Source organism: Gymnoscopelus braueri, assembly GCF_963280865.1.
Source record: "Gymnoscopelus braueri genome assembly, chromosome: 14".
Lineage (NCBI taxonomy): Eukaryota > Metazoa > Chordata > Actinopteri > Myctophiformes > Myctophidae > Gymnoscopelus > Gymnoscopelus braueri.
Window position 1 is genome coordinate 38,904,049 of NC_137619.1, and position 19,339 is coordinate 38,923,387.

General features: G+C 41.5%; 1 protein-coding gene across 1 annotated transcript in view; it reads right to left on the reverse strand.

Moving 5' to 3' along the window:
- slx4ip (SLX4 interacting protein) overlaps positions 1–19,339 on the reverse strand; it is a 62,777-nt gene that overhangs the window by 3,109 nt on the left and 40,329 nt on the right. The window lies entirely within an intron of this gene.

Sequence of the window (19,339 nt, forward strand, 5' to 3'; positions counted from 1 at the left end):
ACACCCAACAACAAAAAAAACAATAGAAAAAATAACAGATCTACAAGGTTCAAGGGAGTAAAAGTATTTTGTTCTGGTTCCTCAAGACATTGTAGAAGCAATAATAATAATAATATAAAACACATACAGTATATTCACACAAGAATGAGTCATCAAAGAATAGCACTTAAAGTCATACTATGTAACATTTTAGTAGTCTTTTTCAGGACACCTCTGGTACATCCTACGATTCCCAGAATTCAGTTCATAACAAAACCATAGCAGTACCGCTCCGAAATGAATGCAGCAGGGTCCTAGAGACAAGGATACTTTGGAACATTGCAACATTGTCCAGAAATACGTATTAACTTTAAAATACATAAATAAATACATTTCCGTGTCACTTTGGTGCCAGTGTCGGAAGTTATCAAAAAACACATTTATGTAGAATGGTTATTGTGAAAGACAGTATACCACCAGTGAAACATTATATCAAAAACGTGCGAGACTAATTGGTCCTCCATTCTGAAATGCTAGAGTTTTTAACCAATCACGCGGCTTAAATTCCCATCTCTGTTCTTGGTTAAGGTTTTTAACCAATCACGTCGCTCATATTAGTTCACGTGAGGGGGGTTGGCCTTAGCTCTGAAACATGCGATGTTGCGCTCCACCAATGGCGATTGCAATTGGATCCGTCACCACATTTACATGGCTACGTCGCTAGTTGACCACAGATAAAGATACCAAGGATTAGTGAGTGACGTCACTGTATATGCGACACCATACACTTGACGGCATACGCTCGAAGCTGCTTATAAGATACCAAGGCTGCGTCACAGCGTCAGTGATGTCACAGTGACGTCGTCGTATGGGTTGGACTCACAGTCTAGATCAAGACAGACTAGAGAAAGTTAGTGGGAACTGAAACCTCTGTGAAATACGTGTGTGTCTTAGTTTCCAGTGTAATGGCATAATATTACTGAGATGGTGGCACTGTAAAGACAGCTATTGAATGCAAGGACAGGTCTACGAAAACGAGCCCAAAAGAAGCGACTGGGCCACATGATCACACACAGGGGGTCCCCAGCTAAATGAGTTAATATAGCATCAAAAATAAATGTAACCACTTTAAATCTACCGTATATATACAGTATATATATCACATATATAATCTAGGTTTATGTGTACTTATGTATATATGTATGCAAGTCTAGGATGTAAATCCGGAATATTTTTGAGTGTTCGTTCATTACGAACATTGTAACTGCTATATGTCAAACAGAATGACATGTATAAAGGATAGCCATAAATAAGGTTTGAGCTTCAGCCTATACATTTTCGATCAATGAATTTAGATTACAGTATGTAATGTTTTATGATGGATGAGGATCGAAATAAACAATATAAATGTAAATATCAACTATTTTAACTCTTACCCTGCCAGAGTTTTTCAGAACAGTCTGTAGCCTCTGCCAGGGTTTTGACCGATTTTGGTACCTTTTCGCATAGCCACAAAATATTTTTCTCAAGTATGATTGATCCCCAGAAAATTTCTAATCACAGATGAGATTCAGGTGTGGTTTCACAAATGTCAACGAGGTCAATTTGACCTTGTTGTCATGTGTTGTTTGATGTTTGAAAATAGCTCAAAACCAGTGGTTTCAAACCAAAAAACATTGTGAATTGTTTGTCCGTTTCAATTTTAACATTGAAGTGGATGGAGCAGCAAATCTTTGGAAATTGTTATCTCCTTATTCGTTTGGAATATCGAAAAGGTGTCAATACTAAATAATTAGAGAATCTTTTTAGATTTTTTTTTTTTTGAAAAAAGTTTTTTTTTTTTTTTTTTTTCAAGACGTTTTTAAACGTCTTTGGCAGGCAACAGCTAATTTCTCAAAGACGTTTATAAACGTCTTTGGCAGTTATAGAGTTAAAATAGGCGATATACAAGCTCACAACTGCTATTTGAAAAAAAACTTGAAAGAATGTGCAATATTTATTAAACTACACAAATCTTTTAAGGGAATCCCTGGAACTAATTATTTTCAGATGGGGGTCCGCGGTCAAATACACATTAATTTGGGGGTCCTTGACATGAGAAAGTCTGAGAACCAACAACATAAACAACATTAGGAAGCAGGCCCAAATAAGCAATTACTCTTTAGAAACAAGCCCAAAAAACCTCAACCCGCAACTACCAATATTTACAAGCAACTTTGTAGAAAAACAAGCCCAAAGTTGCAAATACACGGACTTGGCAACACTGTCTGGGAGCAGGGGGGTTGGGGTATCAACATTTTCCAGGCTTATTTAGCTCACAATTGTGATGTGTTGTGAGCTTGTCGTATGACAAAATAGGGCTTAAGTGGTTAAAGGTAGAGTAAGTGATATTTTTTGTTAAAAACAAAATGTTTTATGTTAAAAGGTTAAAGTTCTATATTTTGATAGTAATCATTGCTATAGAGTTTGTTCAGTAACAGGGATCTCCCTGTCTCTCTCCAGCTCTTTAATAAACAGAATATACATTTTCAGGAGGGTTGCCAATTTCAGCCAATCAGGAGAGAGTACCCATTTATCACCTTCAATTTGATAGTGTTCCTTGATCCAATTTTGTCTGCTCATTTCTTTGTGTCCCTTCCAATTTCACTTTGTTTAATCTGTATCCTGTGCGAGTTCTCTCTCCTGATTGGATAAAATGGTATCCCTGACCTGAAAATGCATTTTTCTGTTTACTAAAGAGCTGGAGAGACAGGGAGACTCCTGTTATTGAACAAACGCTGTATATCAATGAGCACTATCTGAACATAGAGCTATATAACACTTATTTTAACAAAAAGCAAAGAAACAATCACTTACCCTACCTTTAACAGTGTTTACTGGTGTTTAACTTTTAACCCATATTCAACCAGGAAATAAAAACACTGTTATTTACAAAGGCTGAGTTGAATAGACACACCCTTGGCCTGGGGACCCTTATCACAGCCACAGTCTTGGAGTTTTGTCCATTTTTTAAATATTAAATAGATATAAATATAGATTAGAAATTAGATGTAATTAAATATAAATAGTCTGGGATTTAGTGCCTTGCTCAAGGGCACCTTCATTATAGTCCTTGAGGCAGAGTAGAAGGAATGGCCCTTCCACATCCACGTTATTTGCAGCCTGTCGGGCAACTGTCGGCTTAGTGTTCGGAACTGATTTCATTAATTGTTGAGCTTCTACTTTAAGGATGTGTCTATTCACTTCAGCCATTGTAAATAACAGTGTTATTAGTCAACTTGCTTGGTTTAAATAAGGGTTAAAAGTTCAATATACACACACATACTTTGAAAGTCCCTCCCTTTTCAATATCAGTGATGGGCGAGGAGCTCTCCGAGGCAGAACGGGGGGGGCAGAGAAAAGAGATTGAATCTCACCAACGTGTGCCTTCAACGGGCCACTAATGAAGGTTAATTGTGGGTCCCTTCCTTGGCTGCACCAGAACAGACCGTGGACTTATGAGAGGACAAGCGAGGGCTGGGGGAAATTGAGCAGAACTTAAAAGGTTGAGAGCCTGTCAATCTAAACAAAACTAATTGCATCAAGAAAGTGGCTTTGGTTTAGGGATGGCGCAGACCCGTTTCACAAGAATGGGGCAGTGTATAAATGAAGACCATCCAATACACTGAGAGGATTGTGGCATACAAAAGGCTATTTCATTTCTCGCTGGTGTATTTGAAGGACCACTACCGGTGGTCTTTCATGTTTAGTCTATTGACTACAACAACTCCATGGTATACTTATCATTACCGACGACCATTTTCCAAAGCATATAGCTTGTTTGATTTTTGAGGAAGCCGTTGGATTCCATTCATTTCAGTAACAGTATGAAAAATCAACTTGCAGACTTGAAACTAGCATGAAATCCAACAACGTGAACTCTGTGGCACCTTTATTCTTTGGTCAGAGTTGCATTATCATTACATTTGAAGGAATTTTCAAGGGCACGGCCAGCTGAAAATAGTCCCTGCAGAAGAGATATATTTACGCACAAAATTCAAACATCCACAACTTCTTAACTGCACCACGATGTTTAAACAACATTGACCAAATTATTCAGGTACGTTCATTATCATTTTATACAAACATGGGGGGGGGGAAGCCTTTGGCATCTATGTTTATGTAAGATATATGGACGAAACTGTGAATAGACAATGGCAGACACAGTCGACCACAGTCAGAAAGCGATGACAGTATTGATGCCGGTATGGTCCTTTAAGTGTAACAACATGCTAATAAAATGAGCCAAAACCAACAGTTTACAAAGACAGCTGCTACTTAAGCTCTCTACCAGGGTGGGACATTTATACCAGCCAACAGCTAAATGCTGGTAAATCTTTGGTTCTGGCTGGAAAGACTGTTTACTCTGTCAGGTAGAGACTGGCTGGCAGACAACCGGTCTTCATTTATGAGCCTTTTATTCCGCGAACAAAAGTTCAAAATCCAATCAATTATGCTTTTAACTGGTCCACTTGCACATTTCCACTTTATATCAAATGTTTTTATTAACTGATTAACCGTTTTAATTTGATTGTTTCACACCGTCTCAATGTGATTTAACGTGTCTATGCTGTAGTCTTACTTTGTATATTTGTCTTATGGGGATTTTATGGTGTTTTTACATCTGGAGCACTGGACCAAATTAATTTCCCCGTGTGGGATAATAAATCTGAAGTCTGATTCGTTGGTATAAAAAACAAAACAAAAAAACAATTCGAATCCATCTGCCACTCTGAGCAGCAGACACAAATGATAGTTTCCTCTCCTGCTAACATCTTAAACGTATCTTTATAAGACCAGGGACATTATATGACCCCATACACAAGGAAAAAGGAGTACATTGATTAAGTGTAAAGGCCACAGTGTTGCACAGTGGCTTGAGATGTAGCCTCTGTCTGTACCATTCATTGTCTATGCATAGTAAACAGGATGATGGCTTCAGAAAGACAGAGAAGGAAGACGCTAAAGCAGTGGTTTTTAAAGTGGGGGCCACCTGAAAAAAATTATTCAATTCAATTCATAAGATTATTGTGCCAGTTTAACCATTTCAATACAAAAATAAATCACTTTTTTTTAAAGCCATTTCACAATGGGGGGGGGGGGGGGGGGGCAGCCAGAGGCCCAAACTCTGCACTAAAGCCTAATTTATATACTCCGTAGTACAACGGTATCGCTTGCCGAAAAAGAAAGTCCGATGGACCATAAATTAAGCTTAAGAGAAGACAAGCAACGGGGACAAGACACTAAAGAATGAGAGAGAGAGAGAAAAAAACGCACACACATGGGAGAAGATATTCAGGAAAGAAAGAGAGTGAGACAGACAGACAAAAGAGGAGGTTCCCCCTCTGCAAGTCACATCCCCTGACCTCAGCAGTCTCTTCAACATGCCCACAAACACAAGAATCCTCACACAGGAAGTTCTCCACAAGCTGCCCTTTGTGTCGGAGATGGAGTCATGTCAGAGTGTGGGCTGGAGGATCTGTCTCTGTGCTCCTTCGTACCCATAACCATCGGGTTGCTGGGGTTTCACACACACACAAACACATTCACACACACGAGCAAATTGCGACAGCCGCACACATACGTGCGCGCGCGAGCGCGCGCCTACGAGTGCACACACAAACAACAATTCTGAGAAAGATGTGGGTGTGATCGTTCATTTGCATTGTAATGCCTTGATATGTATTCTCGACTGTTTAATATGAATAAAAAGAGGAACTGTTTGAACATGAACTTGAAAGAAAAGCCAACAAGCAGCTAATGGGGAGGTTCCTCTGGGAAAGTTTGGTTGTGGCGATGTGATGTCCTTTCTGTTCCTGTCGGCACAACATCAGAGCCAAAGACGCGGAGGGGACCAAAGCAGAAAATGAATGGAGAGATACAGAGGAAAGAGGAAAAAGATGGGAAGGAGGCGGAGGGGGGGGGGGGGATAAAGAGAGAGCAACTGGATAGGGGAATGCAAAAAGATGTCAGAGAGAGATAGAGAAGGAGAGAGAGGGCGACATGGTTTACAAGTAATTATAACAAGTTATGTGGATTACACGGTAAGTAGTGTGTGGGAACTGGGGTGGGCTAATCTTGTACGCAATGATGAAACCGCCAATGGCTGGAGAGTGTCCATGACGGGTGGGGGTGGGGGGTGGTGGGGGGCTGGGGGCGATGGTGGTAAATAAAAACCTCCAACCGCCCCCACCACCTCTCCCTCAGCAACAGGGATTTAAACCCCCCCCCCCCAACGCCAGCCAGTCTGCTCGCCCCCACACAGAGCTGCAAAACAGCTCTCGTGATGCAACATGTTAGAGTAGACTAACATTAGCCTCCCCGGCTCCGGAGCCCGGCCTCCAAACAGTGGTGTTTTTTTTGTTGTTTTTTTTCAGTAAAAGTTGCAATATCACAATGTAGAAATACTCTGCTACGGGTAAAAGTCCTGTCTTTAAAATGTTACTTGAGTTAGTACAAAAGTGCAAAAGTATTGGCATCAAAATATACGTACTTACAGTGTAAAAGTAAAAGTCAAAGTACTCATTATGGACTCATTCTTTCAAAAATATCGCATCACAACATGTTGAGCTTGTAGATTGGCTATTTAAAAAATCGCTGAAGTGTCAAAAATAGCACGTAAGTGGTTAACGTATATTTTGTAATGACAATCTAAAGCTGCAAAGTAATTTTTTTTTTTTTTAAATGCTCAAATAAAAATAAATGTACCTCAAATCTGTACTTGAGTAAATGTACTTGGTTAATTTCCACTACTGCCTCCAAACAACACCCGTCCGCCACAGGAGCTGCAACAGAAGACTGCACATCTGGAAGTCAGATTATAAAGATAAGCGGGCAAAAGGAGGGACAATAAATCTAATGGTTTTAAAGGATACAATGACCTGAGTCCTATAGCTTGCCCCGATTACCCTGCAGAGGCTGGACACAACTTCAAAAAGATAGTTAGCTGAGATTGTATAAAACACAGGCAGAGAGTGCTTCGTCTGCAAGTGCATGATAAGATAGGATCAGAGATAGCAAGAGTTTTGGCTCTGTCTTATTTACAAAGGAAGCTAAGTAGGGAGGTAGTATTTTAGGACTGTCTTAACCCTTTAAGGCCGGGAAGGGAACGCATGTGTGTCATTTTAAGATTTCTTTTGGCTATTCAAAAATAGCAGATACACAAGCTCATAGCACGGCACCGAGTGCCGCGCTATGAGCTTGTAGATCTGCTATTTTTTTGAAAAATCGTGTCCCTGGAACAAAATATTTTTAGATGGGAGGGGGTCCGCGGACAAATACATATTATTTTGGGGGTCCTTGACACAAAAAGTTGATAATAATAATGGGCAACATAAGTAAAAAACAATATAAAAAAAAACTTTAGGAAAAAAAAACTGTTAGGATTTACAAGACATGTAAAAAAAAATTTATTTTATTTTTTTAGTGAATTTGTAAAAAGATTTGAGTTAAAAACAAAAGATTTGCACACATAAAAAAAAAAAAAGAAAGCAGATGTACAAGCTCGAGTGCCGCGCTACGAGCTTGTATATCTGCTATTTTTATATAGCCAAAGAAATCTTAAAATGACACAGATGCGTTCCCGGTCTTAAAGGGTTAATACAGTAGAGAAGGCAAAAGATACATCCTAATTAGGTTCCTTGATTCAGCGATATTGCAGAGAGACGTCAGATGGTGCCTTGGCTTGATATCCTGGCAAGTACGTGCAGCAAATCCGGCGACTCTTGTCTCTTACATCTGGTGATGTGAATCGTTTATTCAATTTTAAACTTCCTGAGTTACTTTTCTCAGCTTCTTTCTTCAAAGTAAGTTTCAGTAGGTTTGTACAACGTTGTTTGTTGTGTCAGTCAGTTCATCTTTTGCGTGATATTTGAGACACATGACATGAAGCTATCTATCTAGGTTGTATAAATTCATGAAACCTTTTGGAGAAAGTGTAGATGTGAAAAGACAGAGCCGATGTTGTGAGGCCCTGTTTAAAGTGTGATGAAACCCCCAGCTTTGTTTCCTCTTTTAAAAATGCAGTGTAATTCAAGTTGAGAGAGCAGCAGCAGGGGAGAGGGATGGGGGGAGGGGTGTTGGGGGGTGAAAGGTGTATCACCGCTTCCATATATCTGTATGGTGAACATTTGGATATTGGTGACATTCTGTCATCACCAGTAGTGGCCATATTGAGCACCCTCTAGGCCAGTGGTTCTCAACCTTTTCAGGCCGCAACTCCCCCAAAATAATCACGGGGGACCCCCGACCCAGACAAGCACTTTGATATATTTTTTTGCTTCTTTCTTATATTATTTGACCAGTATGACCAGCTTTTTTGTATAGTTTGTTGATTACTTTTGACGCAGTAATGGTCTTATTTTTTTTCTTTTTTTTTTACAGATACCCTGTAATACACTTATACTGTATGTTGGTTTGTTGACTGTCGAGTGAGAAAACAATGTTACACATTAAGCAAATTATCTGGGGACCCTCAAAATCATGTGGGGACCCCGAGTCCCGACCCACAGGTTGAGAACCACTGCTCTAGGCCATGAAAGTTAATTTGTTGCACTAACCAGGAATGCAAATGTATATCAATTAAACAAAAAACAAAAACAAAAAAAAGTCTATTTGTTTAATGCCTTTGTCCTTGAGTCACTCTGTAACCAAACCAGTTTTTTTGGGAAGTAACACAGTCAGTAGTCAGTGCCTTATGGCCTACTAAATACCTTTAGTCTTTTGGACAACCTGTCCCATAAACAAGACACACGCTGCCTACACGAGTTAAGGCCCTGACACACCAAGCTGACATCAGCTGAAAAGACATCCTCGAGCGCAATTGCCTGGAGTTTTTGCAGCATGTCCCGAGCCGCTGGCAGTAGTCGCTGGCCATTAGCGGTCGCCGTTCACCTGACTAAGCATGCTGAATTGGCAGTAGATGTAGTCGTCGTCGTTGGGGAGAAAGCGCTCTCTTTGGCAGTGCAGCCTGAGCAAAGCGGAACACCAGAAGACATAAAACGACATAAAAAGAGGGCTCACAGGCACAATATTGACATCAACAAAACGCCAGTGCCAGTTACAAATTCACATAATTTAGTCTCAATTCATATTCCAAGCTTAAAACGAGACTGTAATGAACAAGATTCAGAGTGGCGTGAAAATGCTCAGTTTGTTTTTGTCTTCCCATGATGCTTGATTACGGTTTTCTATAGGATTATACACAGTTTACTGCCACCTCCTGCATGGAGAGTTATTTCCTTTCACGCAGACACAAAATAGAACATGCAAGTCCACAATCAACAGACTGTCAGCTGTAGTCCTTGCAGTGTATCCAGCGCAACCGTTAGCGAAGACATGAGGCAACGCAATATACATATGATTCATATTTCACTTTATTCTGATGTGACTGTTTTCCGTTCAATATGTAAAGACATTATTTGATGGTATGAGATAGCACATAGTAACTAGTGAGACAGATTATCACCTGGGCATTCGTCGTTGCATGAGGTTATCCAACCGATGGCCTGTGTACTGTATCAGAGGCAGCCGTGCCCGAGGTCGTATATCAATCACAAAAAGAACAAATGCGTTTATAATGGGTATTACATGCACATCATTTATGCATGAAGGCCATAAAGTAGCACTCGATCGACACTTTTAATATATTGCCGTCAACGAGAAACAGCCCCAGCGAAGGAAATGGTGGTCCCACTGGGATTTTCCAACAGTGTGGAGATTTAAGCTAACCACATCTTCAGTGAGGCAAAGTCAACAAACAAGCAGGGGTTTATACAGCTATAAAAAGGACAATGCTTTATCCCTTACAATGAGAAAGTTTCTGGATCCACCCTGATTACATGTGTATGGATCAAGACAAGCCACCAACTGTTGACCTCACTCCTGCTTGGTACAAGTACTGTAGGAGGCCGGGTACACGATGGCATGCAATCACTTCCTGCAAATCATAATCGTATACTTGTATACTTGTCATAACAGACAAGAACGTGGTCAGTCTGGGTGGAGAGCAGATAAGCAGACAGAGTGTTTTTTTCTCAGGCCCGTTGGGAGAGAGCTGCCGCTGGCTGGCTTGTTGCAAGCTTTGCACTGGAGAACAAGAGTCAACGAAAGGGCAGTCCCACTGGGATTTTCCAACAGTGTGGGGAGGGAGTTGGCAGAGAACATGGAAGGTGCTACTGGCTGGCGTGCCTCGCCTTTGGTTGGTAGTACACAACAGTTCTGTGTGAGCTGTCGAAGATAGACGTTTTCCGCTGTTTTGATTCCTTTTTTTCCTTTTAGCAAACATGTTTGGCAGCCGGACGGATGCCATGGCAAGGTCGCTCGCGTTGGCACTTGAGAAACAGCGGATTGGCCAACTGTCATATCAGCCCTAGGACTGATACAGCAGCTGAACAATGCCCAGATGATTATTTGTTCATCACTTAACTAAACCATAGCATTATTTGGTCACAAAGACAATGAGAAAATCGTATTTGATCAACCCGTTATAGCCATGTGTGACGTGACGAGTTCCTTCTGCAGCAAGGTTGCTCACAGTGACAGTTTAGTGCGCGGTGGCACTTTAGCTTGCTTGGTCAGCTAGTCATATCAGCCCCAGGGAGGATAACAGTTATCAGCCCCTAGGGCTGATTTCAGTTATCACGCTCTCTTTTTTTTCATTATAGCTTTTTTTCTCCCCAATTTAATCGTTATGCCAATGAATTCCTCCCCACACACATTTCTGTAATGTCACTGCTGTTGTATCCTACTAACTCACCTGACAGTGAGGAACCCGAACCGGGAGGATGTAGAGCCTTTTCTACTCCCCCCCCCACCCCAACACAAAAATAGCAGATATACAAGCTCATAGCGCGGCACCGAGTGCTGCGCTACGAGCTTGTAGATCTGCATTTTTTTTTTTTTATTGTGAAAATGTGTGCAAATCTTTAGGTTGAATATATATATACGTTTTTAAAGCGAAAGTTTTTAACTCAAATCTTTTTACAAATTCACTAAAAAAAAAACTTTACAAATGTCTTGTAAATCCTTAAAAAAAATTAATATATTTTTTTACTTATGTTGCTCATTATTATTATTAATGGTTTTCAAACTTTTTGTGTCAAGGACCCCAAAATAATATGTATTTGTCCGCGGACCCCGTAGGAATAAATGCAGAATACTCCCCCAAACACGGGCCAATTTGTGTTCGTATAGACGCGCGGTGGTGGGCAGATACTTTATCACTGCGCCACCCGGGTGTCTTGTTACCCTTCACACAGGGGAAAAAGAAAAGCTTGTGTATGTGATAAAGCAGGTTATTCTCATACCATATGCATGCATGTGCCATAGCACTATGATAGAAAAGGCCAGTATACAGTATACACAGGTCTGTACAGCTGCCGAAGCTGCAATCAATTACAGTTTGTCATCTAACAGGACTAAACTGGGAGCGATCTTGTTTGATTTAGGATTTGCTTGCTGTGCTGGTTTCTTGCCCAACGAATACAGTACTGTACAAGATTGATGAGTTGCTGTCTGGTGAGAACAGCCATCACACTGTTGTCACACCATAATGACTTATATATTTTATACGCATTTATGGCTCTCGGTTTAACTCTCTGAGTGCCAAGAACGAGTTATCACAAGTTTTTTTTTTTTTATAAAAAATAAAATTTTGGAAAAAAAAGTTCAGAACCCAAGATATCGTGATCCGAAGATTTGCTGCTCCATTCACTTCTTGTTTAACTTATTACTGAAAAAGGCTGTATCTCGGCTCCTGAGCACTTTTTTTTTTTTTTTGTATTTTTGGCCCAGCCTATTTTCAAAGGCAGACAATTAATGTCAACGAGGTCGCGATGACCTCGTTGACATTTGTGAAACCACACAGTATAACCCTAGCAATCACTGAGGGTTGGAGATCATAATGGAGATAAATATTCTGTGACTACTTGAAAAAGGTAAGAAAATCGAAAAATCAAACGCGGCCAGAAATAAGTCTGGCAGTGGGAGAGTTAAGAATCTGAATAAAAGGAACTTTTCTTTCCCCTGGATAACCCTTGGACGACATTTTAATGCGAAGACTGAGTACACAAAATCCTGGATTTGGCACGGTGAGCAACAGCACTAGTATCAACATCAGGGTCATTGTAGCTTTGCCTCCCCTGGAGATGATCTCGAAACTAATCTAGTATACAAATTCCACCGTCTCCACTTGCCTTCAAAACATTCACAATCATCTCCACTCACTCTCACAGAGGAAACATGCCCTGTTTGTCTAAGCTAACCACATCTTCAATGCAGCAAAGTCAACAAACAAGCATGGGCATATACAGCTATAAAAAGGACAGTGCTTTATCCCTTACAATGAGAATGTTTTTTGGGATCCGCCCTGATTGCATCTGTATGGATCAAGACAAGCCAGCGACTTGCCAGCCAGTTGACCTCACTCCTGCCTTGGTACGAGCAGGAGGCCCGGGTACACGATAGCGCAGGATCTACTTCTTGCATATCAACGCAAGCACATTCTGACACAGGGTTAGAAGGAGGGGGGGCGTAATCACATACTTGTCATACATAATATGTACGGCGACGATATCATCGTTGCTGTCAGGCGGAAACCATGTACTGTAATATCCGAAACCTTAACTTTTCAGGAAATGGAGAAAGGAACCTGTGTTCCAAAGTTCTTGTTAATACTTTTCACTGGTTAAATATTTATAAAACCCACAAACACGTCCCTATATTGGGCATGTCATTAAATTATACAACATTTTCAAAATTGTTCAAAAATAGCAGATCTACAAGCTCAAAAAGCCTCGCACTACGACATGTTGTGAGCTGGTAGATGAGGCTACATGCAGTATCTTTGCTACTTTTGCAGGAACACTGTCATACGACAAATATAAAATAGGGCATTCACTTTATGAAAAAAAAAAACATAAAAAGATGAAATTATGGAGATTACAAACTTTCTGCCCGACAGCGACAATATACATACAACAGACAAGCTAACGTGGTCAGCCTGGGTGGAGAGCAGAGATAAGCAGACACAGAGTGCTTTTTCTCAGAGAGCTGCCGCTGGCTTGTTGAGAGCTGTGGAGAACAGAGGCGTGCTGAGGTCATGAGTAAACACACGGGCCCTTCCAGAGCTCAGGAGAAAGGGGGGGGGGGGGACTGGGGGTCGAGGGGGGGGGGGACTGGAAACACATCTGCTCTGCCTTTGATCCAACCTTCTGCAGCCCAGCAGGCCACTCACCTCAACTGCCCACTCTCTCTCCCCGACTAGAAAACAAACAGCCACGGTCTGAGCCTCTCTCTCTCTCTCTCTCTGGCTCCTCCTCCCTGTCCTCCCCTCGCTGCTGGTGCTGACTCACGGTGGGAGCATGCCTTTATAAATTGACTTGTAATCCTCAAATGTCAGGGGAAATAAAGACTACATGAGGGCACATGGTACGAGAGGACTCGCCTCTTGTTTCTCGATTCCCACAGTCTCGTGCAAACGTCACGGCCATTGTGACTTGGTTTTTTTAAGAGCCTTACCCCCGACCAGAGCAACAGTCGCTGGCTTCTACAGTGTTGGAAATGACTGAAGGCTCTTTTCCTCAGCCCATGGTTCAGGATATGACTAATCAGCGTGCACGCTTTGTGAGAGACATACAGCACACCAGAGTGTGGGAGTGTGATGCTGGCTTACACTGGACATAAAACCCCCAACCATGACGTCACCCTTAGTTCCCTCACAACATAACCCCCTGACCTCAGGAGAAGTGCTAATTTAGTGAGTCTATATTTCCACTGTGGTCAAGGACTCTTTGTTCAACAAATCGCACACTTTGAATCTAAACAAAAGGAGTTCAGAACTTCCCTGCAGTACTGGGAAACATGTGGCATTTTTCAGGCCCAGCGGGCTCATGCTGTCAAAAGATCTGTGGTCTGAAAGACCCCCTCGTAAACATATGACTATTTCTTACGAACACTCCAATGGCCCCATTATCGTTTGGAGGGCAACATTACGCCTTTACATAGGTTGTGACTCATTCTGCAAAAAAACTTTTCTCATTTGGATTTATAACTTTCCTGGCTACAGCATGGCAAAAAAACATTCCCTGACAAATTCGAAGTGAGTGAAGAGGTAAACAAATAATTGTTTTTGTCATGTGAAAAAAACGTCAGCCTTGCCGTCTGGTATCTTTCCCTTAAAAACCACTCTCAAGGTTGGGCTGGCGAGAATGCTACCGCAGGACTCCCACCCTCCAATTCCCTCTGCTTGTACTGCATGAGCCCAGAGAACCACATCCTGAGGAGAGGAACGCAATCGACAGCAATGCCTCCTTGAACTGGAAAATTGGTTACACAATCTGAACTTTTCACTGACGACTGCGCAGCTCCACTAAAAATATTACAATCGCTGCTTTCATTGGGAGCCAAAGTGTGCGGAGTACAGAGACATTTCAAAGGGAAACAATAGCAAAAAGCCCCCATAGAAAAACAGTGGGCCACTGATCATGGGATGTGATGGGAGAGATGTCTGTGCTTGATGTCAGTGCCAAGGTGAGAGGCTCCACCAAGATTTCCCAGCATGCTCTGGGGAGAACTGATTAGGTTCAACTGAACACTGGACGAACGATGTTCGCCTGTAACGCGAAAGGACAAGAATTACAGTGTTACAGGTCTTATGACATGGGCAAAAGTGCAACATGATATGCACAGCATGGGCTCTTAAAGGGAAATACCCACAGCTCCGAAACCCAGACTGAGTCCAATCAATCATGGCACATGATTTCTGATTGCACACAGCTGAAGTCTCCCCAGTGAACCCGGGCAAGAATGAACATACAGTAAAGATGAATGCTGTTCACCATTTCATAAATCTTGACAGGGTAGTATGAATGATCTATACTGCAGACCTTATGCCAGTCGAACATAGAGACACGGCACTGAGGCAGTAAAACATACTGCCCACTGTTTATGTCTGCGATGGCATGCTTTTCCAAACCGGATGTTGAGCCTGTCAGAATTCCACTCTTCATTTCAACAGGCCAATACTGGTGTTTTCCCTGACATGCAATTTGCAGCATTCATTTCGCTATAATCACGCTGTGACTTCTGAGCTCGCTAAACTTTAAGCTTTTACAACCAGCCTGTCTTTGCATTTTGAAAATATGACAGACTAGCAAAAAATGTGCAGCTGAGCAGGCTTGGCAGGATGTGTAGCTCGGCGAGGATGTAACTGTATCTCCCACATTAGCGGGGAGCAAATGTGGGGAGTATAAGGCCTCCTCAAAAGAAAATTGTGCACATTTATTGTAATTTTAGATATTTAACATTATTCAACCGTCTGTTAAAGCTGTCAGCTTCTCCCTGTAAGCCTGCAAAGCTACATGTCCATTTTAAGGTCATAGAATGTGGCAGATAGGCAATCGTATAATGCGTTTTATACAAACTGATACGAACACATACCGAACATTGGGCTGATATTTGAATGAAGGCAATTTACACTGGATTTAAAATATTGCTGATATTTCAGTTTCAGATACTTCAGTTTGAGTCTATTGACCAAGATTATGCGAATATCTCAACACATACTTTTAACTAATCAAATATAGACATTGACTAATCCTGAATTCGGTTGTGTTTTAGTATATCTGCAGATGAGTGTGTAGGCCTTAGCAATGTATGTGAACATAAATAACAATCCATACTTACTCTGACAATATACCATTTTATCACCTGGGATGAGCTCCAGGGCCACACGGTGAAGAAGGCACAGCAACACCTCTTTCACCTCAGACAGCTTCAGAAGTCTGGCATGGGGCCCATGGCCCTACGGGCCTTCTACAGAGGTACCACAAAGAGCATCCTTACCAGCTGTATCACAGCCTGGTTATGGGGACTGCACTGACTGACCTCAACCGCAAAAGCACTGCAGAGGGTCAAGCGGACAGCCCACAGCATTAGAGGATATCCACTCGGGATACGGTATGCACGATGGCCGTTGTGTCTGCAAAGCCCGTAGGATTATCAAAAGAGTCTAGCCACCCCGACCACAGACTGTTTTTAGATGCTACCACGTGGCAAGTGAGTGGTTCTGCATCCACAAGACAAATGCTATGCAGTAGCTCCTTCCCCCAGGCAATCAGGCTTTTGAACAAAACCAAGAGCAGTAAGCTGTGGAAAAGTGAATCGCTCCAGGCTATCAGGTTATGAACGATTGACCTAGGCTACTTGTCTGCCTACTTGTCTGCCTACTACCACGCACGCACGCACACACAGTTGTGTAAAATGTCGTGATAATAACGTTGAAGATGTTTATAGTAAGAATTTGAGTTAGCTGTGTTAGCAGGAAAATAAAGGATCTTAGCTTAGGCTTTCAGCAGCATATTAGTCTACATAGTCATCTATTGACAAATCATTGAACTGTATAGTCGCCAAAGATAGTACAGCAGATTAAAAAAAAAGATTACATGGCATGAAATAAGTACTGTAAATAGACAGTCAATCACAGTCAATGCAACACCATCAGTATGTTGGCAAAAAATATATAAACTAGAAAAAGTGCTCCTCGGAGCACAGGTCTCCGCCAGGTCAGGTACGTTATTCTGGCCTCCTGGTGGCGCTATAATAGGCCAATGTGAAAAGGGTGCCAACCGTGCCATTTATTCTTGCATTGACACTGCATTCATGATTTGAGGCATTTTGTTCCAAAAATGTGTTTTGCGAAATTAGACCTGCTGGTGGCGCTATAACAGGCCAATGTGAGAAGGGTGGCATTTCTTCCTCGGCCTAGTGGGAATGTGCGTGTGAAATTTCACGGAAATCGCAAGCTGTGTGTATACTTTGAGGCTTTTTGTTCAAAACGGACCAATCCTGCAAACTTTGGAAGCCAACCTTAGGCAATGAGGATGGAATAATCATTTGGGCACCCAAATTTGGTGCCCAAATGCGGAAGTAGAGGTACTTCTGGGTGCTTCAAACGTCAATGAGCAACTTTCACTGAAATGAATAGCTGGGGGGCGGGGCAGTCCGCCCTCTAGAGATATATTATAACTCTATGGTCATGCCACACTGAGCCCAGAATGACGGGTGACAGTAATAGGTGAAGGGAAGGGGAGGACCACCCCTTTCCCTGCTATAAAAGGGAAGACGTCAGTGGTCTGGGGCTGCGGCCCCGCCCACGCGGCTCAGGTTTGTTGTGCCATATTGTACAATACAATCTGGGGAGAAACTTTGTTTTTGCCTCTGGGGGCTAGGGTTGGCATCCAGAACCGGAGGAACCGGATCAACCGGATCCAATCAGCCAACATTGAAGAACCGGAATCGGTTCCATCACATTTTCCGTTTCACCGTTTAGCATTAAAAAAAAAAACATAAGACCCCTCAAACTCACACACAAAGGCACCTGACACTGGTCACTTTGCATAATAGGACTGCACACGAAACAAACATGTTCACACAAAAATGTATGGATATAATATTTAGAAGTACTGTTGGACCCTTGCACTCAGCATCTTCAAGCACCTCAAAGTGTGCTATGATTAACCCTTAAAGACCGGGAACGCGTCTGTGTCATTTTAGATTTCTTTGGCTATTCAAAAATAGCAGATATACAAGCTCATAGCGCAGCACCGAGTGCCGCGCTATGAGCTTGTATATCTGCTATTTTGTTTAAATCGTGAACATTTGTGCAAATCCTTGAATATAAATATATATATTTTTTATAGCGATTTTTTGCTTCTGGGGGGTCCCTGGAACAACATATTTTGAGATGGGGGTCCAAATATATACTTTTTGGGTCCTTGACATGAAAAAGTTTGAAAACCACTGATATTATAGCAACATACAGTACGTTTTTATTAGGATTTTTGTTCCATTGTAGAATCCCCAGAAGCAAAGACTTGATTTAAAAATGTTTGCTTTAAAAATATACATATTCCAATTTTCTTTTTTAAATAGCAGATCTACAAACTCATAGCGCGGCACTCGGTGCTTGTATATCTGCTATTTTTGAATAGCCAAATAAATCTAAAATGACACATATTCCAGGTCTTAAAGGGTTAATGTACATACATACACACTATGCTATTTTTATTTGACTTCTACTTACTATTGTTGTTGTTATACTCTTGTGTACTCATACATGAGATGTAACAATAAAAATCTAGAATTTTTAATCTAGTATTGTTCTTGAACATATAAATTAGGATTATATTAATATACGTTCTTAAAGTCTGATTTGTAGATGGATTATATACAATGTGGAACATTCTTACCACATCATAAATGATAATATAAGGGTTTTACTCCAATGTTTAGAAACATTACCAGTGTCAACAAACCTATTACAGCTCCATTACAGCAAAAAGCTGTTTAAAAAAGATTTTATCTGTTGGCTATATGGTCGTTTATTTGTATTTCACATTTATTTTTGGTGGTGGGGTATTTTTGTGTGTTTACATTTGTACTGATTGGGCCTTGAATGCAATATACCAGCAATATAAAAAAATTAAAGGCATTCGGAAAATTTTGCGGAGAAAATGCCAGAAATGCAAAATCTGCAATGCAGAGCAGAGGTTGTCAAAAATAAAAGATCCCATGCAGTAAAATGCCCTGTTTTCATGTAACTCTGAGAGTGTGCAAGTGTAACCAAATAGACCCGTGAGGGTCCCTTTGGTTAGATGTGTACACAATCTGTTCTCAAAGTGGGGTCCGGGGACCCCCAGGGGTCCTTGGGGGGGGTTCCAGGGGGTCCCCAGCTAAATTTGTTAATACATACAATAACCCCTTTATCCATACTTTATACGTTGGCTATTCAAAAATAGCAGATATACAAGCTCACAGCGTGTCACTTTGTGCCGCGCTGCGAGCTTGTATATCTGCTATTTTTGTCATTTTTTAAAAAATCTTGAAAGTGTTTGAAGAATGTCAAATAATTTAGCATTTTTTTAACACAAATGTTCTCCTCTGGGGGTCCCTGGCACAACACATTTTCAGATGGGGGTCCGCGGCCAAATATATATAGATTTGGGGGTCCTTGGCACAAAAAAAGGTTTAAGAACCACTGGCGTACACTCTCAGAATTAAATGGTTATTACCGTGCAGAGGCTTTGTTTCAGCTACAGTAGCTTTGATCTGCAGTGAAAGACTCTCGGTGTTAAAGAGAGGGTGACCCCACAGCTTTGGGACAATGCTATAGGCTAGCCCCTCTCTCTCTCTCTCTCTCTCTCTCTTTCCCATCACTAGACCTGGAGCCGCCCGGGCCCCACCGGCAGGTCTAGGGGCCACCTTGTGTAAACAGGGCCATATACAGTGAGAGCACAATTTTGGCAACGCATCCCTATAATAA